The following is a 20,250-nucleotide window of genomic DNA, read 5'->3' as shown; positions in this document are numbered from 1 at the left end:
ATCAAAAAAAAACAGTAAGAATTTTCTATTTATGAATTGTTCCTTTAAATGATTTGATTCATAGCCAGTCTTCAAGTATGCCCATGACTATATGTCAGTTTTCTTTCCTTACACGAGGAATTGGACAAATTTCGGATATGCGCTTTGTTACCTCGTTCACAGGCAGATGGGGCGATGAAAAACCTGTTGTTTGTTGTCGGCTTCGGCCTAGTTGGAGGAATAATACTCTGAAGGCAATAGATTTTCAAATATCGGAAATCATATATTTTAAGTTGATGATAGACACTACCTTGCACTGACGAGTGCCAAACAGCCCGAAACCGGTCTGCAAGTGTGTTCCAATAATGGAAAGTTCATTGCGGCAATTGTATCGCCAACAGCATATGCAGGAATAATTTCAGTGAAGAATCCTGCACTGACACGTGTTGGATATAATCCAACGCCCCTCGTGGTATTAGCCAGGGGAGTAGTTGTTTTCTGATAGGTGTCAGTCCATTAACCTACAGTGTAGGGAGTTGAGACTGGCCTGGACGAATTGTTCCTTTTAATAGGGGAGCCCAAGCGGGAATTTAGGGATTTACTAAAGCACGGCAGATTAATATACAGGGGGATGCCTTTCACCCGGTACCTCCACCAAATATGAGCCCCATATATAAGGCCGTCTGTGAGAGATAAAGGATCAGATTAGTAAAAAACAATTGATCATCAGAAATTCTCGAGCGCGTCAGATTGAAGTAGGGTGAGTTAATTACCTGCTAAAAAGTGTATATTCCAGTAATCTGACAATTTTAGAGTGACGTAAAGAAAGGGAAAGGCAGCTCGAGTATGTCCATGCAACAGTATTTTTTCACATATTAAAAAATATATAGCCCTTTCCCCCACCGATCAAAAGGTGTATATTATATAAATTATTTTTCTTCTTATCATCTAAGCTTTGCAACCTAATACGTTTCAATGACGTTCGAGTAAATCCCCATTTTGCATCGTGGGCTCCCCTGCTATTTAGATTATTCGTTCTATTTATGATTTTCGTCAAAAGAATATTTTATCTCAGTTTTATATTCTATGCGAAAAGGTTTTCCTCGTTTGACCACAAGTCAATTTATATTCTAAACAACGCAGCGTCTTCAAACTTGAAACATATGCTTTATAGATTATGTACTTTCTAATACAGTGATATTTTCCAAACAACTACCACCATCTCTAGGTCAGGCCTAGATACTTCAATTCCACATTGACACCAGGAGAGACAAAAAGTTATGGATGGTGCAGTAAAATCGCGGTCTAAACCAATCAATTGGAGTGACATTTTAAAATTTAGCTTGATAATTTTCACATTTTTTTGACATCCTAGATAAAATTTGTACCTTTAGAAAGTGGTTTGTAGATGTGACTTATATAGTTATTTTGTTTTTATATCATTATCCCTCTTAAATAAAAAATAAAATATGAGTGGACAAAGTCACTTCGTGAAGTGGGGTCACTTTGCCCAACAGATGTTTTCTTTGTATGACAAAGCTATAAATGAAAGATGGGCCAACCCACCTCCTCAGGGTGTTACAACAACTACAGTGAAGACCAAAATTGCTAGTACAGTTGACAGGACTGTCGACAGAAGTATTCTGTCTGTATCTGGGGAGGGTGAGTGTAGATCCACAGCATTTAGGCCAAATGTGATCCATTGTACATCCTCCCGAGGAGTTGTCCTCCTAGGTCATCGTTCATCCTGTTCTTTTCAGAAAGATTGACAGGTCACTAGGAGACATCTCCTTCATATCGGCAGGTGTAGGGCAAGACCCGCCGAACACCGCCGACCCGCCGACTAAAGAGTCGGCAATGCGATTACCTTCATTCCTGTGATGCCCTTTAACCCACCTTAGGATAATATTATTATCTACCGAAACTTTGGCTAAATCTTGGTGGCACTCTAGTTCTAGAGCTAGGTAACACGTTGTCTTTTCATGGCTAATAGGGCGATAGAGAAGTGTTATGAAGGACATAATATTTTGTGGACAAAATAAGTCGTATTTTTTGGTGTTTTCAATGCTTGCTCTATCTGAAGGATGAGAAAGTAAAAAAACTTGAATGACAAAGTAACATTTTAAATAAAAGGTGAGCAAAGTGACCCCAATTTCCGTGTAAAACGTGGAGTGACATTGCCCCCTCTAATAACAATCAACAGGTTGGGTGCAGGAACGAAATTGCAAGTGGATTAAATTCTTCATTACATTTACTAATAATAATAATAAGTGATGAAACTCACCTTGTTTTCGTAGAAGCTGTGTATATGTAATTTTGAAGAGCTCAAATTTTCATGGGTAGAACACGTTACAAGTAAAACAGTTAATTAGTGATAGCACTACGACCTACACGAACGACCTATAAACTATAGAATACCTCGTTGTCATTGAGAAGGTATGTTTCATTGACTGCAGCGCCTCAAACGACGTTTCAGCTATTTACTATGGAGGCGCGAAACTGTTTTTTCAAAACCGGGCAAAGCTACCCCAGAGGACAAAGTCACCCCAATTGACGGTATATTAAAAGTCGAATACAAAGGAAATGCATACTTGAATGGTGGATTTTTTGAATGATTTGAACTTCTACGTAATAGAAACAAACTGGTGTAATTGGTTCAAATACGCAGGCAAGGTCGTACCACACCTGTCTAATGAGAAATATTAATTCAATTAAAAATAACTTGTTGATAATTTGAATAGATCACAGGTATTTAGTTTTTATTTCACATACCGGAAAAAGTTGCCGCACCAAATTAGTGAAATTATTTATGTTAATTTTCATTCCAGTTGGGTAGAGTCGAGTTTTTTAGACGCCGTCTGAAATGATAATTCACTTTGGCGTAGTTGAATATAAATAATAATTAGGGAATCCCAAACTCAGAACGAAAAAGATGATAATAATTATTTAAATCCAGATTTGTTATGGTTTCCATTCTCATTAGCGATTCAGCAAAAAAAACAGGAGTTAATTGATTTCTTGATGACTGACGTTCCATAAAATGAACTGGAATGTAGGTTTTGTATGCTGACATTATTTTTGTTTATTCACAAAGTATTTGCAGCTAATATAAATTCAGTTCCATTGGAATTTTTGCCAAATCAAAAGACAAATGAAACCAATACAAACATTGTCAATCAAGGATAAAAAAACGAAAGGCATACTGTGAAAATATGCTACAATTATCATAAGAATAATGTTGAAAAATGGTTAGGAGTTGATTTGAAAAAATTGTTCTGAACATTTTCTCAGAGAATTTTTATTGGCGTTTGTTGACTTTTCATTACCGTGAAATGAGTTCAATATGTGCAACTTTTTCATGTTTTCATGTTGTTGCGAAAATATTGTTAGAAAAAAATTTAATATATGACTGACAATTAAACTCCGCTTAATTTGCGAATTCATCACAGTACAAGGAAGTATAGAAATGATTTTAGTTATGTCCGAAACCTGATATATTTTTGGCACAATTTCAACCCAGCTATTGGAGTGATTATGTGCCATATCGGTTTTCAATGCATATTCAATAGAGAAACACAAATGGCATATGTTCTCACCTTTATCTTTTCATTCAATAAATATAGAGCTGAATAAATTTACACAGTTGTGTACAAAAAATATATATTCTATGAAGAATTTGTATACAAATAGAAGAGAAATGTGTCTCTTAAATAAAAACCAAACTAATAACGTCAGGCACAAAATAAATCAAATTTTAATGAGCAAAATATTTAAGTTACGGTAATTCAGGAACCTTGAAGATTTCTCTCTTAAATATTTGACATGGCTTGTCAATTATTCGTTCAATGTCATCATAGAAATACCAAATCGCATCTGGTTTACTGGGCCACTTCCAATTTCTCCCACACTTTTTCCATTGCAGAAATCAAAAGTGAATGCTCAGCCACTTCTTTTACTTGTCCTGGATACCGTTGATTTCCGTACATAACAAGTACATATTCACCAGTACTAACTTCGTTTTTCTGCACATTTGTGTCAGGAATTTCGATGGCTACCATGTCTGTATCAGATCGCTCGCTCAGTTGAAGTGAACAGGGACTTTCATCGCTTTCTGTATAAGAAACATGTCCTGTACTGATATTTTCGCTATCAAGAAATCAGGAAGATTAGGTTGCTCATGAGCCTGTTCTGATGAAGTTGAAGGTTGATTCAAACTCACTGGTAAGTTGTGTCGTGCGGTTGATGTCGGACGCTGTCATACTTTTTCCTGGAGGAACGTTAACTCCTCTTTTTCTCTTCTTGGTCCTTGTAGACGTGATGGTCGGTCTCTTCGAATTGAGGTCTTCAATAAATATTTCACCAATCAATGCTTTTACTACAGGTAAGGCTTCAACAGTATATGGTAGAAAGAAAAGGAAAGGACTCATGGATTCTCCCGCTTTGTATCTTCCGTCCTTGCTCCCCTTCTTTGAATAATAGATATCCGGCTCGAAGGACCAATGTATAATCTTGTGGTGCTGGAGTGCCTTGCTGTTGAAGGGGAATGTATCTGTATCGTTATTTCTGTACTCCTATCGCTACCGCTCGAATCTGTGCTGGTTCTGGTAATTGAGAATGCTGTTGCATATATTTAATGAATATATATTTTACGGAGTTACAAAAACCAACATTTCTAACTGTCGTTGTTTGACAATCTCTATTCTTCCGTCATCATGACAGTTGTCATAAAACATGACAGGAGCGTATCATATAAGAAATTCAACATATACAAGGGCATTTGTAATACTTCGTGACGATTTGCAGAAAAAATACCACATTTACGGAAGCCAGCTATGAGATTTTGAGCACAATTTTCCTGTAAAATATCCAAGAGTTTTTTCAGCAATCCTGGAAATTCATCTTTGGGAACTGTCATGCGGCGACTATTGCGAATATGTTCTTTCCATGCATTTAAAATCTTTCTCCAGGCAATTTTAACAGGTCTTTACAATGCTACATCTAGAGGTTGTAGCAGGTGGGTAGCGTTTGGGGGCAAAGCAATAAAGGATATGCCATTTGCATATCAGAGATCTATATAACTTTTGCATTTATGTGAGAACTTAAATTGTGCCACTAAATGGCACAATCTCACCCCACAAATTTGTGCTCTCATCCCAAAATAGGAACCTGCCTAGGTTCCTAGGCAGGTTGATATCTCTGTCGTGAGTCTGCAAATGGAAACACCTGCACTGGAACCGGAAGGTGTTTTTGATCCATCTGTGACCAACAACTATCTACTGTGACTTCCAGTGTCTACCAACAGTTTGTTGCACTCTGCATTGAATTGATTTGTGCAACTGGCAATGTGCACAAGTCTATATGCAATCCATCTAGCCTCTCTCTCCAGAAAAATATGGAGAGGAGGTAGATCTAGAAGGATGTCCATGGCCGCTGACGGTGTGGTACTGATGAGACCACTGATGGCCGGACAAGACTTTCGAGTCATTACTTTCATGAGTGTTTTTTACAACACCAAATATCCATCATTACGAAGTCGTTTTCTACAAGCAAATGACCTCAGAATATTTTCCTCGAGAACAATCTCGCTTTGAAGGCTGAAAAGAGGAGGATCTAGGTCCTTTCAAGTTTTTGATTTGCTTATATTTGATTGACGTGAAGACACACCACGCTTGAGGATGTCGTTACATTATTATTACAATACGTATTTTTGGTCGCAGTTATTTGGAATTACAGTTTTTTTCTTCTATCCCGTTATACAGATCCGCCTAGCGTTCCAAGTATATGCGTAATGATCTCCCACAGAAAAACCAAATACAGACGGACATAAATATCAAATTATATAACTCTCAGACTGTCCTCCGTTTCAAATTATTGGTTATGTCGAACATACTCACACATTTCAATCGCGCAACGGAAACGTTGTTTCAATACATATGATTACTATTGTTCACACACTTCAGAAAGTTAATTTATATGCGTTAATTATTAATTGTTGATGTGGTAGTTACACAAAGTAGTTATTTCGAAAACGAGTTCAATTTAACACTGCTCATTGCTACAGTTCCTAAAAATTGAGCAAATGGGTCACCTTGCGAATAGTTCATGCTTTTTCACACGATACCGTGAGCTAAACAAAACCTAACTGGGAAATGAATTATTATTCACAGCTGCTAAAAAGGTATGAAGACATCGAAATTAATTTGAAAATTTATTGGAATACGAGGGGGGTCCTAGAAGTACCTGGCCAACAAAATACAAACATTATGAGAAAACATTTATTTATTTTACTCAAACATAATCACCTTGCAGCTGTATACACTTTTCCCAGCGACGTTCAACAAGTTCGATACCGTTTTCATAATTAGAACTGACTGGTTCCTCAAATAGTCATTAACTGCCAACATCACTTCTTCTAAGGGGGCTAACTATGGGGAGTAGTAAAGTGATGGACCCATCTTTCATCCACGGTTATGAAACAACGCAAAAATTTCGCTTTGTTGCTGTGAAACTTGGCTGAACGCTCAATTAGAACATCTTGACGACACTCTTTTCGCTCGAGTGTGAGCAAACGCGGCACCCACCTTGCACACAGCTTTCTCTTGGTCAAATTTTCAGAGAATGAACGATGTACTGCAGTTTTTGAAATGCCTAACAAGTCTACTAGCTCATGCACTTTCAGTCGACAATCGTTCAGTAGCGCTTTGTGGGTTTTCTTCACCGTTTCTGGAGTCGTCACCTCATTTGGTCGATCACTGCGATGCTCGTACGACCTCGTCTACACTCTGCAACCCAAAATTTTACTGTTGTAAAGGAAGGAGCAGACTCAGCCAAAGAAGAATCTGGTTCAGCTTTTATTTTGGTTGGGCTGAGTCCTTTCAAATAAAAATACCACATAACGATGACCAATTTTCTTAATTTTCAGAAATTCACCAAAAACGTTCGTTATTGATGGCTGCCAGGCAAATATTAAACAACACAGCGTCTTCGAATTTGAAACATTTGCTACATAGTTTGTTTACTTTGTGTGCATTGTGTAAATTGTAAAACCTATATCATACATAATGAACGGATCCTTGAAATGCGGAACATATCCAACTAGACTGAAAACGGTAATAAAAACAACAATAAAAATTAATTGGCGCTCCGGGGCGACTTCATTGATTCCAGTGGTGCATTTGCTTTCTCAGCTGCAGGAAAACCCGGAAAAACCTGCAGCACATCATCTGAAGATCTTGATGCAACAATGTCCTCTCTCTTACAAAACAAAATGTAGGGTGTCTCCAGAGGCTCCAATAAATTCAATGCATCACCAGAACACTTCGTGACACGACTATCGTCAAACTTAAATCAGTCCGTTTCTTCTTTGACCAAGGCGTAATAATGACCAAATTCAACGCCAGAACCACAGTGAACAATGACTGCATGAATATTATAATAGTGGTCTGCTAGGTTGAAATCTTCATCTTATTCCGTTAGAGGTTGAGTCTTGTTTGAAAATCATCAGTGTTATTATTAAATTGACTGAAGCCTCAGCTATACTTGTTTCCTTATAACAGTCAGTTAGTTTGGCGCATGTTTGACAGTACAGTCGATTATCACCTGTTAAAAATTCCATTTTCAGATGATTTAACAATAAGCTTTGCACGGACTGGTTATTAGTCGTATTAGGAAAAGCTAGATGAAGTTACAGAAATTCACATAAGTTTTCAGTACTTCTTGAACATTTACCACAAAGTAAACCAATGAGGATTTCTCCAGCAAAAGATTTACAAACACAAGACGAGTTGGGTTGTACGGAATCATTCAGTCCAGAGCGGTCAGGAGTATTGATTTTGCTATTGTTTTGCTCACGAAGAGTATTCAACAAGAACCTCAAGAATTCGGAACAATGCTCTTGTTATCCTAACGAGTATCTAGTGCACTTCAAAGACTCCAGGAAAACGGTTGGAGGGAAAGATGATACCTTCTTACGAAACTGCAGCTGCATGAACAGTTGTTTGAGTTTAATGAATAAGTAGGAAACATTCCCGTTCTCGTTCATCATTAAAACTTCGTTCTTGAAATTCTTCTTCATGAAAAACACTTGTAAAATGCTATTCATGTAGCAAGTGTCTCCTGAATTATCCAATCCAATTTTCTTCTTTAGATTTTCAGGACAACTATCTACTGATTCGTAAGGAAGAACATGTTTCACAGAATCTCCATAAGAACCATTTCTCAAGCTGCGATCGATCCTTCCAAGTGAAGAAGGGTTTCGTAGAGGGATCGATTCGGCTCTTGCTTCAAGAAGCTCTTCCACTGAAAGGGTACCAGTTTCACGAGGACTGCAACTCATTTTCTGTAATTGTTATTCCTGTATTTAAAACGGGTGATCCGCTGGTGGTTGATAATATATAGATCAGTCTGCTGTCTAGTTTCTCCAAACTATTTGAAATTGTTATGGGTGTTAGACGTATACCTTTCCTAGATGTTAATAAGATTATTATGAACAACCAACATGGTTTTCAAAAAAAGAAAGTCAACAACCACAGCAGTTTTGTTGAAAATATTATATTTCTGCTTGATAATGATTCAATGGCAAATGGTGTATTCTTGGATATATCAAAGGCCTTTGATTGTGTGAGCTATGTCATTCTGCTATACGTGGCCCTGGTATCTGTGACCCTGCACAGGATTGGTCTAAATCCTACCTCACTGGTCGCACCCAGAGGGTATGCATAAAGGAAAATTCAATAGATCACCTCTCAGAAACTGCTTCAATTTCAAGGGAAGTGCCACAGGGCAGTATATTAGGTCCAATCCTGTTCATTTTATATTTAAAGGATCTACCATATATAGTCCATGATAAATCCGTTATATAAACAGTTTATGCCGATGAGACAAACGTTCTAATTGCTATCAAGAATTGCTATCAAGAATTGAGTCAAAAAATAAATAACACTGTACTCCCACTATCAGATTGGTTAAAAAAAACTCACTAAATCAAACACTGAGAAAACAAACTGCATACTTTTTGAGCATAGTCAAAACACACAAGATCTGCCAGCACACATCGAAATCGATAACACGCAAATCTTCTTTGTTGATTCCACCAAATTCCTGGGGGTCATCATTGATAGACACATGTGCTGGATGAAATTCATTCAACTGCTCTGTGGCAAGCTTAGTAGAGTTTGCTACTCTTTGAAGGAACTCCAAAAAGAAGTCGTTAATCAGACTACCTCACAAACGGCATATTACGGTCATTTTCACTCCATCATATGCTACGGAATTATATTCTAGGGTGGCACACACAATCAAGAGGTCTTTATAATCCAAAAGAGAGCAATTAGAATTCTAGCTGGACTGAGAGTAAATGAGTCTTGTTTCAAAACTCTGAACCTTCTAACTCTAACAGATGTTTGAGTGTCTTAACTATGTTTTCAAAAATAAATCACTGTTAATACCTTATGGAAATGACTACCCGCACCACACAAGAAATAGAAATATATTCTGCTACCCTCAACATAAAACTACACTCCTAGAAAAAGGCTATTTTTATAAAGTCTAAAACTTTACAACTTACTTCCTCAAAACATATAAGACATTAAAGTGCATAATGTATTTAAATACAAACTAAAACAAATGATCATTGCAGCTGAACCATATGGTTTGTAAGATGTGGATGAGGGCACATTCAAGAGGATAATAGTCTCAAACAATATGATTTATGTTGTTCGTGATCTTTTGATCCTTTTAATATTTTTAATGTTTTTAACAAATCACTTCCCGGTATAATTGGATGAAAATGTACACTATTCCTTTTGACTTATACTATACAAATTTTGTAATTTGTCCCTTGTGCGAAATAATTATTATTATTATTGATACAGTGATATTTTCCGAACAACCACCATCATCTCTAGGTCAGGCCGGGTACATCTGAAACCATCCTCGTATAATAACCTCAGTTGATTTGGAAATATTTGTCAATAACAACTTATGAAACGTTTGTAGGTCACTGATCTGACAATAGTGCCTTCACGTTGGATTTGAGTTGCTATACATCACAACAGTTTGGTAAAACTGACCCAGGAAGGACGAAGCAAGTAAGCTGTTTTCCCAATTTACGATTTTTCTCAAATTAGAATGATTGGAGCCTGCAATTGGTGCATCTCTTCTATAACACCAAACGGTGCTGTTTTGTGATAATTTCTACTGAAACTTTCGTATAACCATCTTATATGAACATTTTCAGACATATTTTCCAAATATTATGCATATCTGTATCAGCGTAAAGTAGTAACATTCGTCTGTTTAGGTCAGAAAGTTAACTATTGCACTTCCCGAAAGCAACTTCACAAAAGAACTGAGTTTTTTTCAGCAATAGTACGATGTAAATATCAATGACACCATAATGACAAAAAAACTAGAGGAACAACCCAAGAACCAGGTCTAGCCAACTTCTTGAAACTATGTTTTGAGTTTATGAAAAGTCCCCACTTGCTGCAGGAACTGAATTTTTTGAAAAGCTTACTAACCATATAAAAGAGAGTTCGACGTATGACATTTTCAAAGGCAGGCTAAAAACGACTTTGACCTTCTGCTGTTTTTATACCATCATAGAATTCCTAAATTTTCTTTTTCATTAGTCAAGCGAATGACCAAACATGTGTATCAATACTAGTTATTCTTGTTTCATATATCTTGTGAATGTACATATCTATTTTTTCACTCTTTCAATCTACTATATGAGCTGTTCAGAGTATTGAAGAATTGAAAACCGAATCGCATAGAAAATTCAAGCACATACCAAATAATGTATATAAATTGATAAATAGATAAATATTTTTTGGAAAAAATTTAAATTCTCATTTTTTTTAACAGAGTGGTGTGTAGCAAAATGGCCTCAATGAAAAATTGAATTTGAAACACTGACTTTGTCCAATTCATCAAAAATATCGCTCAAAAAAGAAGGCTTGGACATCATTTGTTGAACAAATAATAATTCAAGTCATAGTCCGTCTGATCCGATACGGTTCACAGATGGATCAAAAACACCTTCAGTTCTGGTGCAGGTATGTATTTCAAGAGAAAATCTACGCTCTTGAATTGTGTGCGTAGGGATTGGAAGAATCACACCTCATCCACAAGTCAATAAAAATAGAAAGCTCTTGGCTCCTACCGAGCAACATCTGAATTAGTAGCAATGAGGCTGTTGACTCCCTTGCAAAAGGAGGTGCTGCAAGCAGCTTCATCGGACCAGAATATGTCACTGGCATCGCTTTAGGCTTTGCCAAACAAATATTGAACACCTGGATGGCAAGAAGATTTATGGACTTCTGGCAGAATTTTCCAGGATTGGCTCACTGGATAGCGTTTATTCACTCTTCGAAGCTTGATACTAAACAGTTGTTGGACTACAGCAACGATGTACTACGATGTCTTACAGACCTTCTTAAAGGTCACTGCCATTTGAAACATCATATGCAGAGACTTGGACTGTCGGAAGACAGTTTGTGTCGCCTCTGTTTGGAAAATGATGAAACAGAAGAGCACATACTTTGTGCTTGCCCCGCTGGGGACTAAATCAGGTTTTTACAGTTTGGCAGAATCGCACTCTCACCAGCCAACCTGAAAGACCACCCACCATACAACCCACACAGCACTAGACATTCATGGAATATTCCCTGTATATCATGAAACGAACGTATATATTCCAAATATTCATAGAATATTCTTGGAATATATACATGCCTTTAGAATATTCATAGAATATGCTTGAATGAATATGGCAGGATTATTCCCGAAAGAATGTGCATAGAATGTCTATAAATGGATTATTCTCCCTTGAATATTCTAAGAATATTGTCGCTCGAATATACCATATGGTATATTCTTAGAATATATCCCCACGGTATATTTTGGAATATTCTATACAATGGAATTTTGAATTATCTTATAATAACGTATTCAAATAATTCAATATTATTAAAAACAAAAATATTTGAAGATATTAATCGAATGCATAACCTAATGTATATAACCCTGATAGTATTAACCAGTTTTTGAACTCAACGCAAAGATTCTGGATGAATTGCTCCAACAGCAACTGTTGGAAACGACAAAAAAATTTGAATGGGCCAATAAATGAACCAATTGCATCAATAAATTGGTTAATTCTCATCCTATTTGTCTTTTTGTATTTGAAATTATTTGAATACAAAGCGAAAAATCCTGGAAACAGAGAAATGTTGAAGTGAATAATTGGAGTAAACGTTTCTCAATGGTCAATTGAAGTGTAGCGCGCGACAGTCGAATAAGCTCTGTGAAAGCGCCTGTCCCTTAATGCATGGTACATTTGCGTTTGCGTTAAATTCGACATTTGATTCAACATGGCGGTTGACGTGGCAGGTTCGCGTGTGTAATGCATGGTGTGTTGGTGTTATTATCAAAGTATAATTCTGTCACGTTCAGTGTACCATTTATAATTTGGGGTTGTCCAATTTGCAGTACAGCGAATAGTTTGATTTTGGATCTTCAAACAGGAGAGTTGCATCTATTCAGTCTTCAAGAAAAGTAAGTAAAATGCAATAGTATCGATAGTAAAGTCATGGTGATTAACCTACTATACCTCATTTTAGGTTCGAGGAGAGTTGGTGTGTGGGATTTGTTGGTTTCACTAAGTACATGTTTGAACTAGAGTGATTTCAGTTGTGTATCTTCAATAGAGAAAAGTAAGTGAATGACACATTCTTTTGTATCATTTGTTTTCATAATTTTTATCACTCGTTTTCAAGATAGTATCAATTTGCCCAAAAGGAAACAGAGTGGTACCTGGTACAGGCAGGTGCACCAAGGAACTGAAAACGTAATGATTACTTTTTTACAAGACAATGCATGTTGTTCTCCAAGTCATAAAATGTTGTAAATGTTCATGAGTAACCTATGCGAAAAATATCTGTTTGATTTTTATTCCAGTTTTATTGTGCCACTTTCAAATAGTGATAATGAACGTTAATGTACATTTTGTTCCAGGTATTACTATTGAAACACTGGCTGATGCATTGTTGGACAAATATAAGGAAAACTTTTCTGGTGAGCAAAGTTTGAATAACTTTAAGTAAGTGAAATTCATTGAAGAACCCATCATACCACTCATTTTAAATACTTCATTTGTGGGTTTATTTTTCTAAGTGAGAAACCTAACCTAACCTATTTCTTGATGTAATACACTTTTTTTTTTTCAATGAAATGATATATTTATTATTTTTTAATTAGTGCTGATGAATTCACAGAGTTGTTATTTTAGCATATTTTTTAGTATACATTTGTTTGAGAGTAGGAACATCCTATTTGAATACATTTCTAATATTTGTAATATGACAGTATTCAGGAATATTTTATTCAGTGAATAAATATTTTGAATTAGATTTTTTATTTTTAATATTGGTTGAATCGTCAAATATTTCAGTGTATATTGTTTTTAAAATATATTTGTTTATGAATATTATGTGTTTTATTACTTGTGTGAATCTTGTATCAAAATGCAATATATACATGCCTAATAGCGGTTACTCGTCACATTCTTGGAATATTCCAAATATTCCTAGAATATTCATAAAATATATTTAAAGAATATTCTATGGTGTTTCTCTATTGTATATTCCTACAATAAACTAAGAATATCCTGAATATTTTATGAATATTCCTCGGGTTCTATTCCTGGAATATTCTTAATAGAATATACCTTAGATATTCTAAGAATATTATAAGATATTCCAAGAATATTCCCAAGGAATATTCTTAAAATATATCAAAGGTTCGCCAGGAGCACTTCCAGGGAATATTCTCCAGAAGATATATACATCCATGGCATATTCATAGCATAATACAATATCCTCAAATGTATATTCATGAAATATACCTGGAATATATATTGCTATGTGGGAAACTGATCAGCTTCGTTAAGAAGCTGGGTTTATTTAGTCTCGTGTGAATAGGTGTGAGCCACAATAAACCCCTGAGGATTGCGGTGGAGACCCACTCACTTTGGACCTAACTTAACCTTCTGATTCACAGATTTATGAGGTCCCCTCAGCTGAAATTCTGATACCTCGAAAAATTCAAGCGATGTTTCCTAACCTTCGTGACCTCTGCATTATTCAGTCGATACTATTTCGAAATTAGCATATTTCGGGTAAGTACGAGCGCTCTGGCAACACCGCTAATTACAGGTCGTTCGTATGTCGACCACGACAGTGGCACATGACACGATGGGCGCACTCCCTCGCTGCGGAAGTCGTACGGCGTGGCAAGGTCGCCTGGTCTGCTCTAGTTTACGTCATAGGCGGCGGTTTTCACACAACAGCGAATTTGAAGGAATTGACAGCAAACTAACCTTAAAAAATACAGTGTTTCAGTTGGTGATCTCCATTGTTACTTCGATTTATTAGATTTTGTTATAAACATTGCCGTGGTGTCCACTGATAAACTGAGAAGGTACTGAAAGTAGCTATGAATTATTCTGCAGAGAACAACAAACGGAAGGTATATAATCGGCACAATATTATGAACGTTTCGAGAATTTTTTTGTTGCTGAGTGAATTACGACGGAGTTTCTCGGGGCATCAATTTTGAGCCAAGACTCAACAGTCATAGTAAGCAAAGTGAGCCAGTGAATTAATGATAATGGTCAAATTTTATAAGGGAACACGTGTGGCTGTTTCTGAACCACTCATCCAATTAGCTCCAACCTACGAAAAGAGGAATCGCTGAAATCCTAATTAATCATGTATTTATTTTCTGTATTTGTTCGACAAGCAACTAATCTGCCAGAGTGATCCCAAGAGTGCACGGCCTGACCTAGAGATGGCGGTAGTTGTTTGAAAAATATCACTGTAATACAAAGTATTATCTTCAAAGTATATGTTTCAAGTTTGAAAACGCTGCGTTGTTTAGTGTTTGTGTGGCAACCATCAATAGCGAACGTTTTCGGTGAACTTATGAAAATGGAGAATATAAAAATAATAACAACAATAAATGGGCTTTATTCACTGACGTACATTGTTTATAAAGAAGGAGTAGATACAAAAATCTATGAAAGCGCTAAGTTCCGCCGAGGCTGTTTTACAACTTAACCTAGGGAATAACATGTATTATTTAGAAATATAAAAATAAATTACATTGTATACATTGTATACATTGATAAGTGAGTAGTTCATGAATCTTTGTAAAACTAAGAAAAAAAAACGCAGGCTTTGAATTTCAAAGTGAATATTGAAAATCTATTTTGTTACACAAAAGTGGAACAAAGAGAAAACCATATGAGCAAGGCATATGATGAATATAATATCTATCCAGAAGACCTCAGATATATCTTCTTTTTCTTGGAACTATTAATGGAAGTGTGACGGTTTCGTGTCCTCGAATTCTGAGATTTAAAAGTTTTATATCTTTCATAAATACAATTTGGCTTTTTGTAAATGAGGAATTTATGTGTATTGACGAGTAACTGGAACTGCCAGGTTTTAGCAACCGGTAACCAACCTGACTTCTCGATATATGGATATATGGTCAAATTTTCTCACATTATAAGAAAGATGAATGCAATTGTTTTGTATTTTTTGTAAGCGATTTACATCAAATTGTTTCAAAACAGGCCCGTAGATTATATCGCAATATGCTAATCTAGACAATATGAGGGTATCGCAAAGTTTCAACTACAATTTGGAAGTCATAATATCTCTACTTTGATAGAGTTGACGTAAGGTACTGTACGAGCTATGACAAAGTGAATTCATATGTTTGTGAAATCTCAGATCAGCATCTAGCCACAAACCCAAGTTCTTGCTTTCTGTTATTATTTGTAGTAAGTCTTGTCCAAGTTTGATTTCAATTCTTCCTTCAATTTCCCACCTTTTGTTTTTCGGGCCAAAAAGTATCAGCTAAGATTTTTTAGAATTCCATTCCGGGTTATGGGCTATAGATAGATCCAGTAACTTTGGTAGATCGCTGTTAATTTTTTCCATAGCCACCTGCCAGTTACTTGGAGAAAATCGATAATATAACTGAGTGTCATCTGCATAATGATGAACTGTGCAATGATCAATTAGTTTATGGAAGTCAGATATATATAGACAGAACAGAATGGGGCCAAGAATAGAGCCCTGAGGTACTCCATAGTCAACAGTTGAAGCACTAGAACACTTTCCAGCCAGACATGCTGACTGAGTCCTATTTCTGTGGTCAAAGATTTTCCAACGATGAAGAAGTGATGTCGGAAGTTAATCCGGATGGTTCGTCAGAAGAATGGTAGCTTCTGAGTGCTGATAGAATAGATATTAGCCAGGTATCACATCAGGGATATTACATTAGAGAACTGTCGAAAAGAATAACACTAATTTAATCAAGGTACAATATTAGAACCCGCTCAAAAGCCAGGCACACCATCCTCATGAAAAATAACAGTTGCTTGAAGGGAAAGAAGAATGTTTTCGACTGCGGAGGGTGTAGTGTAGTGCAGATATACTTGATTGACAATTGAATTGGCGAAATTATATGTTACTCAGTTAGCATATTGCATGATAATCAATCGATTTGGAGCAAACAATAGATTAGCCAGTTGAATACATAATGAGTAATAAATTAATCCTATCAAAGCTTTGATATTTCTCACCAAACAGGATTATTTAGACGTATCGAAAGGCACACCTATTAAACCTTTCAACTTATCTTTTAATTACCATTGCAATTCTGTTATTGTGACATTCGAATTAAAACAGTCTCTGGTATATTTTTATCGCAACGTGATATACTATTATTGAGAATCGTATATCAATTATTCATTGTGGGAAATGGAATTGTTAGAAAGAAGATACTTGTTCACATTCAGATTTGAAGTGTGACGTGTTATTTTAATTAACTTTCCAAGACAAAGATATGAAATGAAGTGGTTATAAATACCAAATAACGACAAAATTGTGTTTTCCGTAACGACATAGAGACTGTAATAAACCAGTTCGAGGAAAGAACAGAGTTAGAGAACCCATTTTTACACGTGTACTGGTAGTTAACCAATTAAATGAAACTCTACCAAGTAGAAGGAAAGTCATTTTTATCTTCTTCTGAAATAACTGAAATCTTTTGACAACATTACAATTTTTTTCTAAAAGTAAACATGATACTTCTAGACAATTACAGTTGCATTGAAACAAGGCGATGCTCTGTTGGGTTGCCTTCCGAACTGTTTCAATAACCCAACCATGATTTTTAGTACTTCATTTTTCCTTTGCTTTCATTGGACAGGTAAATTGGTGGATAACAAAGACGAGTGGCCATCTGTCTCCCCAGCTCTTGTACTCCTTGAATTTTCTTCTTCATCTTCTTTTTGCTATATATGCTATATATATGCTATATGCTATATTTGTCTCCTAGTGACCTGTCCACCTACCTGGAAAGGACAAGATGGACGATGACCTAGGAGGAAAACTCCTCGGGAGGATGTACAATGGGTCACATGTGGCCTAAGTGATGTTGGGCTATACTCACCCTGCATACTCTACAGATATCAGGTATTGGGACATTAAGCCTTTCCAGAAAATGAAGAGAGCTAAGCTGTAGTTAGGGCTATCAAGTAAAGTCCATTATACATAAATTCAAAATTAAACAGTTCAAGAAAAGCTTGTGGTAGTAGTACTTCAAACATTTCCTTGCAACATGGTTTATGCTGTAAATTGCATTTGGAGAAGTAGTCACCAAATAGGCAGTGCATTTTTCAGTTTGCATTCAGTGGTTGTAAGATGAGGTTTTTCCAAACCATCTATGATAGAGGTAATAGAAGCAGTTCAGCACATACTAAGCAAGCAACATCATCTCAACCGTAACAGTTTTGCTAGTTGTTCATTGAAGGCGAAGTTACTGTTAAATATGCATCCTGAATCTTTGATGTCACACAAGTTATTACATTGTAGTTTCCAGAAAACAACATTACATTTGTAAATATTCAGATTGAGACAATACTATTACTCAGGTCAAGCTGAATAGATACTCGGAAAATAGAAGGTACATAAAATGCAATTCATGAATATATGGAACAAAAAAAGGAGGCCATATTTCATCCTTGGGGAATACCAGAGTGTTAATGGTCGCAAATATGAATTCCATATTCACCACACTGTATCTCATCAAGTTAATAAGAATCCTTGACTCCAACCACTGAATCAGATGATCCAATTGCTTTGGGCTTGACGAACAGTAGATAATGATCAATTATATTAAAAAGATTTCTGGATGTCAATATCTAGCAATACATGATTGTTGAGACTTTCAAAAATTGTTTGTGTTCTTCATGTAACATCTGTTTCATTTAGTCTTTAGATCATAAAATTATTTTTATGGGAAATAGTATCACTATCTGAAATAATGATTTATTCTGGTGCTCAGAGTGTATTTTCATAATAGGAGATGATTTGTGCAACCTGTTTGGCACGCAATTCAGTTGTTTTTAATTAAGTGATAAGGAACGTAAATCATGAGCATGCTTCCAAGGCCACTGTCATGAATATGTATGAGGCCGATGAAAAATTGCTGTTTTCTTAATGATATGCAAAAAGGCCATACTTCCAATATATAAATCTGCATAAAATTTACTTTTGTAAAATGGCGTCATGACTCTAGATTTTTTCAAGAATATTTTGAAAGTAATTGAATGACAGGGGTCCTATGTTGAGTTTTTAGACAGTATATTGCCTTATTCTAACTACGTTGAAACCGACATTGAAACAAGAATATATTTGGTTCTTTCTGTCATCATTTCTTTAAAGATTTGTTCATTGTGACAGTGATCTTTTACACTGTTATAACTGTCACAATTGGTAAATATGGTAGTCAATCAGTGCAAAATGCAGTGCACAGAGTCAGATGATACAAATGCAATACGCATATATATAAACGGCTCAAAAACCAAAGAAGGCTCAGTATGTGGAGTGTACTCCAGATCACTAAGCCTTAAGATTAAGTGGGAAATGGAAAAAAATACCAGCGTGGTCCAAACAGAACTCGCTGGTATTTCAATCGTCACAAAAGAAATAACCAGGAAAGGAATTTCTGATAGAAACATAACAATCTGCACTGACAGCAAAGAAGCCCCACAACCTTGAACAGACAACGTGTTACCATGTGTTAGCCAAAGCCTCGGTAGATAATAACATTATCCTGAGGTGGTTTAAAGGGCACGACAGGAATAAAGGTAATCGCATTGCCGATATGACCAGTGACCTGACCACCTTCCTGGAAAGGACAGGATGGACGATGACTTAGGAGGACAACTCCTCGAGAGAGTGTACAATGGGTCACATGTGGCCTAAGTGCTGTGGGATCACACTCACCCTCCCTACTTTACAGATAGTAAATATGGCCTAGGCTCCTGAAGCCATTGACCATATGCCTAGACTTGTCTTGTCGAGGGTTTGCTTTGGTCACGAGGGTGATCTGGGAAAAGTGTATAGTGTGCTTAAATAATACTATATGACAGAAAAAAATTAAATTTGTGCTGTACCTTTGTTAGTCCGCGAACTTGTCAAACCACTCTAGTAAACTGACCTGCTACTCATTCTGATTTCAATCAACCAACAGGGCTCAGGTTAACAATTTCATTACTATTTCATTTTACCTGCTTTTTAGATGATTCCTGAGTTTAATACACGTACAACATTATTTATGAGGCTACAAATTTAAATTAAAATCCTATATAAAAACCGACCCACAATTTTCAGGTTGTAAAATGACACTCCATTGATTCAACAAACCGTCCATAATTGGGTGGCCATAAAAAATTGCACCAATGCGAATCTGCGAATTACTGTAATCTTAAACATTTGGTTCTTCAGAATTAATTTATGGCCACTTTGACACATATCGTAAGTTATCTGTATGTTTATGTCTTCTGTCTGCATTGCCCAAGACAACTTAATGATACGTCTTCCATCGTTTTGGCTTCACTTGTCGACTTCTGGACCAGTTTCTCGTATTCGATAGCGGATAATACTCAAATTCACTGTTTGATCAAAGAAATTGCAAACGTGGGAGAGCAGATCAAGAAATCATTAGAAGGACATTCGTATAACATCTCAAGCTCAAGTCGTATTTTGGCAATAGTTTCCAAGTAATCAGAATTCATTTGTTCTAGATGAGTACCATTATCTTGATATGGCTTCAGCAGAGATTAAAAAGATAAAAGCAATTTAAGTTAAAAAAAAGTAGTGAAATTCAATGGTCCGAGTCGTAACTTTT

The 20,250-nt window shown here is 36.1% G+C and overlaps 2 protein-coding genes across 2 annotated transcripts in view; one reads left to right on the top strand and one right to left on the bottom strand.

The window, feature by feature from the left end:
- LOC111513365 (Cuticular protein 97Eb) overlaps nucleotides 1-2,282 on the bottom strand; it is an 80,925-nt gene extending 78,643 nt beyond the window's left edge. The window contains exon 1 of the mRNA XM_074169271.1: nucleotides 2,264-2,282. The gene's annotated coding sequence lies outside the window, so the exon portion shown is untranslated. The remainder of the gene's footprint in view (nucleotides 1-2,263) is intronic.
- LOC111509003 (uncharacterized) overlaps nucleotides 1-20,250 on the top strand; it is a 78,959-nt gene that overhangs the window by 29,183 nt on the left and 29,526 nt on the right. The gene's annotated exons all lie outside the window — the stretch shown is intronic.

This window comes from Leptinotarsa decemlineata, unplaced genomic scaffold, assembly GCF_025532065.1.
Source record: "Leptinotarsa decemlineata unplaced genomic scaffold, Ldec_3_MD MMD2_P_RNA_scaffold_5, whole genome shotgun sequence".
Taxonomy (NCBI): domain Eukaryota; kingdom Metazoa; phylum Arthropoda; class Insecta; order Coleoptera; family Chrysomelidae; genus Leptinotarsa; species Leptinotarsa decemlineata.
The sequence above is the reverse complement of the archived record's forward strand: the minus strand, read 5'-3'. Positions and strand labels throughout refer to the sequence as shown.